The sequence below is a fragment of the Xiphophorus hellerii genome, chromosome 21, assembly GCF_003331165.1.
Source record: "Xiphophorus hellerii strain 12219 chromosome 21, Xiphophorus_hellerii-4.1, whole genome shotgun sequence".
In the NCBI taxonomy this organism is placed as follows: Eukaryota; Metazoa; Chordata; class Actinopteri; order Cyprinodontiformes; family Poeciliidae; genus Xiphophorus; species Xiphophorus hellerii.
In genome coordinates this window covers 12920608-12929825 of record NC_045692.1, presented here as the reverse complement: position 1 = coordinate 12929825, position 9218 = coordinate 12920608, and positions in this window count along the sequence as shown.

Genomic DNA, 9218 nt, shown 5'->3' with positions numbered 1-9218 from the left:
CAGGAAATGAAGCTCTAACTACAAATAAACCCTGTCTTTGTCTAGACAAATCTCTTTTCAAGCCATAATGCTCTCTGAAATGTGTTAATGTCATGTAAAGTCTTTCAGAGGGCTGTGGAGCTGAGGAGAAGCCAAGCACAAATGTGGCTTGGGAAGAAAGGCTCTTTTCCAGCATAAAATACCAAATCAAATTATTCCCCTGTTCCAGCTGCCAGCGGCAGCGGGAGAGAAAGAGAAAGAGGCTTGAGGTCTTAATACCTTTGTGTGTGACAGGGGCCATTACTAAGACCCCTATATGGAGGAACACAACAGAGACGTCAGGACAGGCAGATCTTAGCAGACAGATGGAAGGTAAGACAGGCAAGACAGAGATGGAAGAGAATGCATTCTCCGGCAAGGAAAGACTGCAAAGGGCCTCCAGCTGTAAACTACTTTCACCATCACTTTGTACTTAAAATGAAGCACTCAAGAGTGGCTGACTGGTGTCTTCATAAAACGTGAAGAAAAACAGGTTATACATTGGCAAGGATGCATCTAGAAAGCGTTGCAGAACAAGAACATCGTATGTGATTGGAACGGGGAAAAAAAAAACAGCTTTAAGAGGCAGAAAGCGCCGTGATGTTCCAGGTATCCAGTAGGCTACCTTATGACTGGAGAAAATGACTTTTTCTTTTTTATTGAAGCGTGCAGCCTGCAAAGCAGTTTCTTTTTTCACTTTTTTGCCACTACTTGCAATAACCAAATCTAATTCCTCAGATCTAATTGAAATTGCACCTTCAATGTAGATACAACATTAACACCATTGGCTATAACTGGTGCAAATACACATACCTAACCTTAATCGAGCACAGCCTCTAGTTTTCTCAAGACATTTATGGATGACAGAACCAGTCATAGCAGGAAAAGATTTGTTTTGTAAAGTATTGACATGATGCCACCTGTCAATCATTCTAATGGGTTTGTCAGCAAGTGACAAATCGGTGGTCGCTATTTGTCCCGAAGTACACACCCCTTATCTGGAACTGACCATCCCTCAACCTGTTGGTTTATGACTGCAGGCGCTGCAGTCATAAAGATTTTGAGGAAAATGACCATGGCGAGTCATGCTACCAACTGCCATGGTCATGGCAAGTTGATCAGAGCGCGTAGAGGGCGGAATACAATTTATTACATTTCCAAAACCCAAATATAGTCCGGAATAATGCAAGAAATGGATCAAGGCCTGCAAAATGTATCCAACACAGAATTCACACTCACATCCAATGAGACTGTGCCAATCATTCCTCCTCTGGCTGATATAGACCTTTAATGTTGATTTCTTCTTCTTCTTCTTGATTTTTAATGGAGGTTAAAAAGAAACGTGAAACATTTTAATGGTCACATATCCGTTTTTTCAAATGACCTTACAGAGCTGATGTACTCTGCTACTTGTTAGCAGCTTGCTCTACTACCGCATGGCTTCTTCTTCTTTTGGATTTTTAGAGCATTATCGCCACCTAGGCACACACACATATATACATATATAAATATATATAAGGCATTGGGGTTTTTTTATCTTACATAACAGAAAAGTTTATTCCTTCTGTTTGAGTTTTTTGATTTTGTTTATGACTTATAACTTTAAGGATTATTTTCTTATTCTTTTAAAATATGCTCTAGCTTTTGTTTATTTTTATGAACAATTTACAATTTTTTCCATTGAAAATGTGTGACTTTGTTGTGCTGTTACTTGGCTACTATGCTCCTACTAATCAATACAATACATTCTCCTATATGAGTAGTAAATTAAAAAGATACCCCCACCTGCACATGCATGCACTCGTAAGCACACAAAAAGACACCTTTTTGTCTGGCAGTGGTATTCAGGAGTTGCGTGGAGGACAAATGCAGTAGTGATTGCCGTGTGAAAGGCCCTCCTCCTGCCTGCAGAGTGCGTCTCCAGTTACGAGGTCACAGACAATTAGACAGAAAGGATCAGACAGCTCCAACGTTGTCATGGTACTGCGTTGTGACTCTGCTGCAACATACTCATGTGAACCAGCAAGCATGGTCGTAATGCATAAGCAGCACACAAGCTGACAGCTATTTACAGTGACTTTAGCACTCTATGGTTACACACGAAACAGGGTCATACATGACCACATCAGCTAATATGTAAACATGCGTTTTTACTGTTTGCAACTACTGTCAGCTCACACCATGTCTTGCATTTCCTCTTCCTACTGCACCAGACAGACATTGCCTGTGGCTTTGTGAGGCTTTGAAAGGTGACTGTAATATAAGCATCAGGAATGATTTTATGCACCAAAAAAAACCAAAAAAAACATAATCTGCTGATTCTGGGGATGTTCACTTTCCTCTGAACGCCTCTTGTCAGTAATGTGCTGCCTTCCCTGCTGTTGCACAGAGGTGGAGTAGGGCCTGCAGGGACACGGGCAGACTCAAGATCTTATCGCTGCTACCATCCCGTGTTAGGTTACATCCATTTTTTAATTTAGCATACTGGGAGACAAGTCAGCAATAACAATGAAGCCTTTATGATCCGTGTCACCTCGGTACTAGCTATGAGTAGCTCTCCTCATAACCTGTTACTCAAATTATTTAGCGCGCAATCTTGGAAATAAATAGAAAAAAAAAATACATACAAATTGATTTATTTGAACAGTTATTTAACTATTTCATTTATTTTATAGACACTATTTACAGAATAATTGGATTGGAGGATATTTAAGAAAAGAGTCACCTTTTGATGATGTAACTTTTTCTTATCTCCTCAAAATTGAATGTTCATTTGTAATTATGTTTGTTTTAGAATTTCAAAAGAGTTTTTAATGCTATTAATTGTTAACACAAATCCTATCAATTGTTAGAAATACCCTAGATTGTAGAAGACAACTTCCATCCTGCTGGCTCTTTATTGTAATTTCTAACTTTATGTGCTTACTTTCTGGATATGTTTCCAGGAGGTTTAGTCTGATAGGTGGTGATAATATGATGATTTGCCAGCTGTACATTTAAAAGTGAAATTCTAAATGATTGTTGAAAATCTGGACCAATTTTTGTCCTTGTTGTTGGTAAGTGATAAATGACATTAAATCTTCTTAAAATGTTGTTTGTTTTTTTTTTTGCACCTTTAGTACCAACGTTTAGGTAGATGTTTCATTATGGATTTATTGAGTTGCTATACATGGGACACCCTGATCGACAGTAAAACCATTTACATTTCGAAGATATCTTTCTCTAAGATTGGTCTCAAATCCAACTAAATTCTTGAAGATGTTACTTGGCCAAGGTAGCCAACGCTCAATTTTGTGAGGTGAGACTCAAACTCTCATGCCACCCACTGTAGACGTCTAAGTTTATGTACCTATCAGTGATGAGTTGAACATAATAAGTAGACAAATAAGTCTATGTTATTAATTATTTAAAATGAACGAATAAATAAAAACTTTCTTGTAAGTAACATGGTAAGTGACCTGCATTTGTGTTGCCACTGGGCCGTCTGACTACCTCCAGCAAGCAGGGCAGAGGAAGTGTCCGGCCCAAGGAAGCAGAGACTGAGATGGACAGAGCGCGAGTTCAAATCAACAACCCACCAGTTACAGGACAAACCACTGTCACCTTTATGAAAAACTACCTTGATTCAGACTTTTCCGTCTCTGTCTCTTACAATGATTTTGTATTAGAAATAAAATACGCCACTCAAAAATTCTTGACTGTGGTCCATGAGTGGGGTTTATTCGTTAGAAGGTAGGTCACTGATCTGGGTATAACGACTGAACAAAATGATGGTATTTGTTCCAAAATATTTTTATTGTTAGAATATTGCTAGGGAAGGGTAAACATTCAGGTGAGTGTAAATAGGTTGACCTGTTCTCTGGTTTATTGCTGGTTTATTGCAGCAAACCAGCAATAATTACTTATGGAGTAATTATAGCTGGTTTGCTGCTAATCAGGAGAAAAAACCCCTGAAATTATGAAAGATACTAGAAGTAACTTCTAACAAGGAAACAAGGAAAAAACAACTTTGACACTGGACTACTGACATCAAGAGGTTACAGTCTGGTAGAGTTGGAGAGTCCCACTGGTCCTGTTGCTCTGTCAGCTGATGCTTCTTAAAAGCATCTCCAAGGAGACCAGAGGTACAGGAAGACAAGGGAGGAGATAGACAAAAATATTAACATGGAACCACCCAAAGCTCAAAAACATTTATAATAAGAACAAAATAAAAAGAGGAAATGCAATCAAAGAGAAATTTCTGCTGGTCTTATATTTCCACTACTTAATGACTTTCATGGTACTTTTAGTTGTCCTCTTCTTCTCCCACAGTTTCTTCACATTCTTAACATTACACTGTATTTGTAATTGGCCCAAAACGCGTTTTGCCATTATGAATGATCCACTAAGGAATAAGTTGAGGTGAACTGGTGCAGGTTGTGTGACTGTACAGTCTTGAGCAGCTCATGGACAACATGGTCCAGTTAGCATAGTGGACTATTGCCAGTGCTCCAGTCTTCTGTGTTGGTGGTTCAGCAGATACACTGAGCATATAGTCAAGTATCTGCTGTATAATACTCCTCAGTTTATTTAAGTGAGGTCATGATGCAACGCATGCATCCTTCACAGTTAAAAGTAGAGGATCAAGCCGCCCATCCTCTTATCATCCCTGACTGGATGTGTGTTTTGTATGACACATTCCACTGTGTGTTCTTTCACAGAACTACAAATGATCAGTGAAAGGGTTTAGCATAGGGTGATGACAGAAAGAGGGCACCACATTTGGTGAAAGTGGGGTGTGTGTTGCAGGGCAGCTTGGGGCATGGGGAATGGGACTGGGGGAAGTGTGGGGAACAGGGGAAAGGGGAGGGGGGGAAGCAGCCTTGGTTTCCTGTTCCCCAAATTCCCAGCTCCTGTCTGCAGAGCAGGTACACAAAGCCTCCCTTGAAAGTTTTTGGAGACGGGCGGCGGGATGAAACGCAGCCACTGATGGTTAACAGATCTGTCCCCCTGGACTCCCTCTCCCTTCCTTACACCCTCCCACTCCGCAAACCAGCACTACCAGTTTGTTTACTCTCCTCCAAACCTTTTTAGCATTTTCTGGCCAGGTCCGTTGGTCTTGGCGCGGCTCCATGCTGCTGATTGCTATATTCCCAGACCAGATATGTCACTTACCACTTTACTCTCCTTCATCCGCCAGTAAAACCCTTTGTAATCCCCAAGAACAGCAGAGTCACCCAGGATATAGAATATTTTATCCTGTCCCCAGTGACCCCTCCATCCCTTCTGTGTCCCCAGCCCAGCTAGAGGCAGAGCAAACCTTTTTCAGCCAATTGGAACAGAACATTAACATTCCTACTAAACCAGTCAAGACAACCTAAGCCAGACAGGAGAAAAATATAGTGAAATACAGTGATGGTTTGTCTCTGTAGGAAAAAATGTGCTTCCTGATTTTTATGCCTTTGAAAGCTGAGACAAAAAGATAAATACATCTTGATTTAAGTTTATAAAGTCTACAAGTCAACACATTTCTTGTGAAATTAATATTTACATTTTGAAGCGGTTCTTCCAGAGTCTCAACTTAAATCTGCGGAGGAGGCTAACGATTAGGGTGATGGCAAGGAGGCCCTCCAACTAGTGGAGATATGCAAAATGCTGGTCAACTGGTTGAGCCATGAGACAAAACCTCTGCTGTTCTTTGTAAAAAAAAACGTACTGAGATGTTAGATGTTTAGAGGAGGAGTCCTGTTGTTGGATAGTTGACTAAAGTTGGAGTGGTCACACCAACAATCTGTCCATCTAAAGGACTAATGATTCATTAAAATCAGTATAAGAAGATTTTATGTAGAAAATGTTTTGGGATTTTATTGGCTGCTCAGACCAGTGGTTCTCAACCCGGGTCCCCTGAGCCCACAGTCCTTCAAATTTTAGATGCGTTTCTGCTCCAGTACACCTGATTCAAATTATTGAATTACCTCCTCAGAATGTCATCAATAGTTGTAGAGACCTCTTGATTAAGTCGAGAGTGTGTCAGCCCTAAAATTGCAGGACACTGAGGAGGACCAGAGTTAGAGAACACTGTTTCAGATCATCACATCTAAAATAAGGAGGCCTACTATGGAAACAAATGTATTTTGGTCATTTGAAGAGAGGAGGACTTTTGATAGTGAATTTTGTGTGATCAGCTAAAAACATTGAAGTGTGGAAAAAACAACAACAACAACATTTTAATAGCATTGTGCAGCTAGATGAAAATATTCTGGAGTGTGCAAACACACAATGTGTTAGCTGAAGTAGAAGATAATGGCATGTACGTGGATTGGGGAAAAATGTGCCTCTTTGGACCTGTGCTTGGACAAATTCAGAGGAAGCTAATTCAATTTCCTTTTTATGATAATAAACAGCAGCAGCCGTTCCAAGCCTTTCAAGGAAATACATGCGATTCAAACACAGCGAGTTCACCTTAGAGCTAGAGCTAGTGTTTCTTTTCTATTTCAACCAAAATATGGACAATATTCCTGCTTATCTATTAAGCAAAAAACAAACTGAGCTGGAACACGTGTGCATTAGTGACGGTACATTAAAACAGCTCCTTTAAATGCCGGTTTGAACTGCCTGGCCCAGAACCAAGGCTTGACCAAGGAGCAGTGTTAAAATTAACAGCAGAGAGGGACAATGTTACAAAGATACTCACACATGCTCACGCCCTCAACACAGGGAGGTCGAAGGAGATTGCAATTATAAACCCGCAGGGACCTCGTAGCTCACAGCTCATGAGTTAGCTGCAGAAGTCATGAACGAGGACACCGACACACACGTTCTCACTGTAGTGGGGCGGCCTCAGCTCTCCTTATAAATCTTTGCCACTCACCTTTAGATGGACCGGTGCGGTGGGCCCTGTAAATAGTAGGGGGTGTATGTGTGTGTGTTTGACCGCAGATGCAGGTGGAGCTGTGGTGTGGTTGGGTAGATGGCAAGCATCGGTTCAACTCTGGGCTGAGCGTTGCCACTCAATCTCGTAACAACCCAAACACTGCAGCCTCACAGTGGTTATGCACTGTGGGGAGAGGTTACATAAAAGTGTTGCTGAGTTTGTTCTGCCAATTAGTTTGAGTCCAGACAGAGATGTACCTTCTTCTGTATAAGGAATACTTTGTAAGAGCAGTTGGAGGGGAATTTTAATTTCCAAAGTACATGAAGGGGGAGAAAAACTTAGTGGGCATCAACATAAACGCCAACATCTCTAGTTTTTTCATAAACGAGGACAGACTGGACAAAGGGACTTTATTCGTCCCCAATATGGACCTTACTCATATTGTGAAACCTATTCTTTATTTGAATCACAAATAAAACTGATTCTACTGATCCAGGTCATAAAATTACAAAGCCTTGTTAGACAATGTTTCATCCCTTCTTATAATTCAAATGTTGACACTCCGTGGCCACACAAATTAATGCAAATAATTTTAAGTTTATGTAAAGCTTATGTAGACCAGCGAAAGTAGTGCACAGTTTTGGGAATAGTGGGACTTAATTACAATTCTTAAAAGAGTTAATCGAGTTAACTGCAGAATTTGTGATCGATTAATGGTAATTAAATCTTTTCCTTACAACTTAAGAGTGTGACATGGTTTTAACCCATGTCACACTCTTAAATTTGTCACCTGTAAATAAGATACAGTGTTACCAATTGAATGTGACTTAATAAGTGTTTCTGTATCCATGATAAATTTATTCTCTGAATAAAATACAGCTGTTCTGTGAAGGCGCCATTAGTTTATTTTAGAGATCTGGTTTAGTGAACCAGCAGCATCATTAAAACCAAGGAACGCACAAGAAACAAGACCAATGCTATAAATTGGTCGAAAGAGAGTAAGTGGTTAGTTTTATTCCCCCTCTTTCTGGCAAATGTGATGTTTTTTGGCATTGTGTGATGTCACTAATGTCGTGTAATAGAACTTTAGTGGTGAAAAAGGCACAGTAACAGAGTTCTCATCTTGTTGATCCCTGGATGTGTAGGGTAGCCAAACCTTAAAGACCCCTAGGAGGCTCAACCGGCTCTCTGGCTCTATTAACCCCAAAGACCACAACGATGTTGACCCCATCAAACCCTCTGCCAAAATACATTAATAGCATTTGACAATCCTAACTCATTTGGGAATGCCCAGTCTGCATTGGACAGGCATAGCTGTGGACATAGGCCCACTTTGGACCTGGCACTCCTGGCTGAGATCCCTGGCATCCGCGGCTTCCTGATGACCAGCTGTCCCTGCCCAGCTCCGTCGTTCAAATCCCAGGAACTGAGAAATAAACAGACGGTAAACAAAGAGTCTAGTTTAGCACCACCGACTGCTACAGCATGACAACAGGTTTGCTACTGTCACTGCCTACCACGGCTGACTGAGCGAGCCAAGGACTGGGATCTGCTCAACAGGAGCAAGAAGCCTTTCTTTTGTTACTGCAGTCAGTCACATTGGCTTTGTCTACCCGGCTTCAAGACAAGCAAGATGAGTCAAAAACAAGAATAAAGAAAAGGATAATGAAGCCCACAGGTTGAGCAGAAACTTCTAAGGATGGTCTTTTTGTTTAATTCTTCTTTTTTAATTCCCTCTTTTGCCTATTGTCTGAATCTGTGGACAGCTGCTCTCTACAGATGCAAATTCCCCTAACTTGAGACACTTTAGCCACCAAAAGAACACAACCCTATTAATAGGCTTCCCGCTCGTAAAAGAGATGTGGCTCATGTGCATGTGGATCAGGTTTTTTGGGGCGACTTTGATACGTGTGTAATACGATATCAGTTCAATTGCGATGCATCGTCAGAGGGCCCCTTCTATGGAAATCTGCATGAAATCACTGTCTGGGCAAGGTCGTAAATCATCAATGGCATTGTTTGTTATTGCAGTACAGTTTTATGGAGGGTGGGCACTTTGGTGGGACGTCACAGAGAGGAATGACCAAATCAAGATTTAAGAGGGAAGAGATGCTTTATTTTTATTCTGCAAATGTAGATGCGCAGGAGAAACCACCAATAATAAGCATAAAACTCAACCATCCAGCGGCCACAAACATTAAATCTACGACGATAAATCTCAGCAAAAATCAAAGCTACGACAGAGAAATTGAGAGTAAGGTAAAAGAGACGAGTTGAGCAGAAAGAATCTGGCTCCCCTCTGTTCTGCTAAAACAGCCAGAGCGGCTGGCTGGCTGGCGCGCATCGA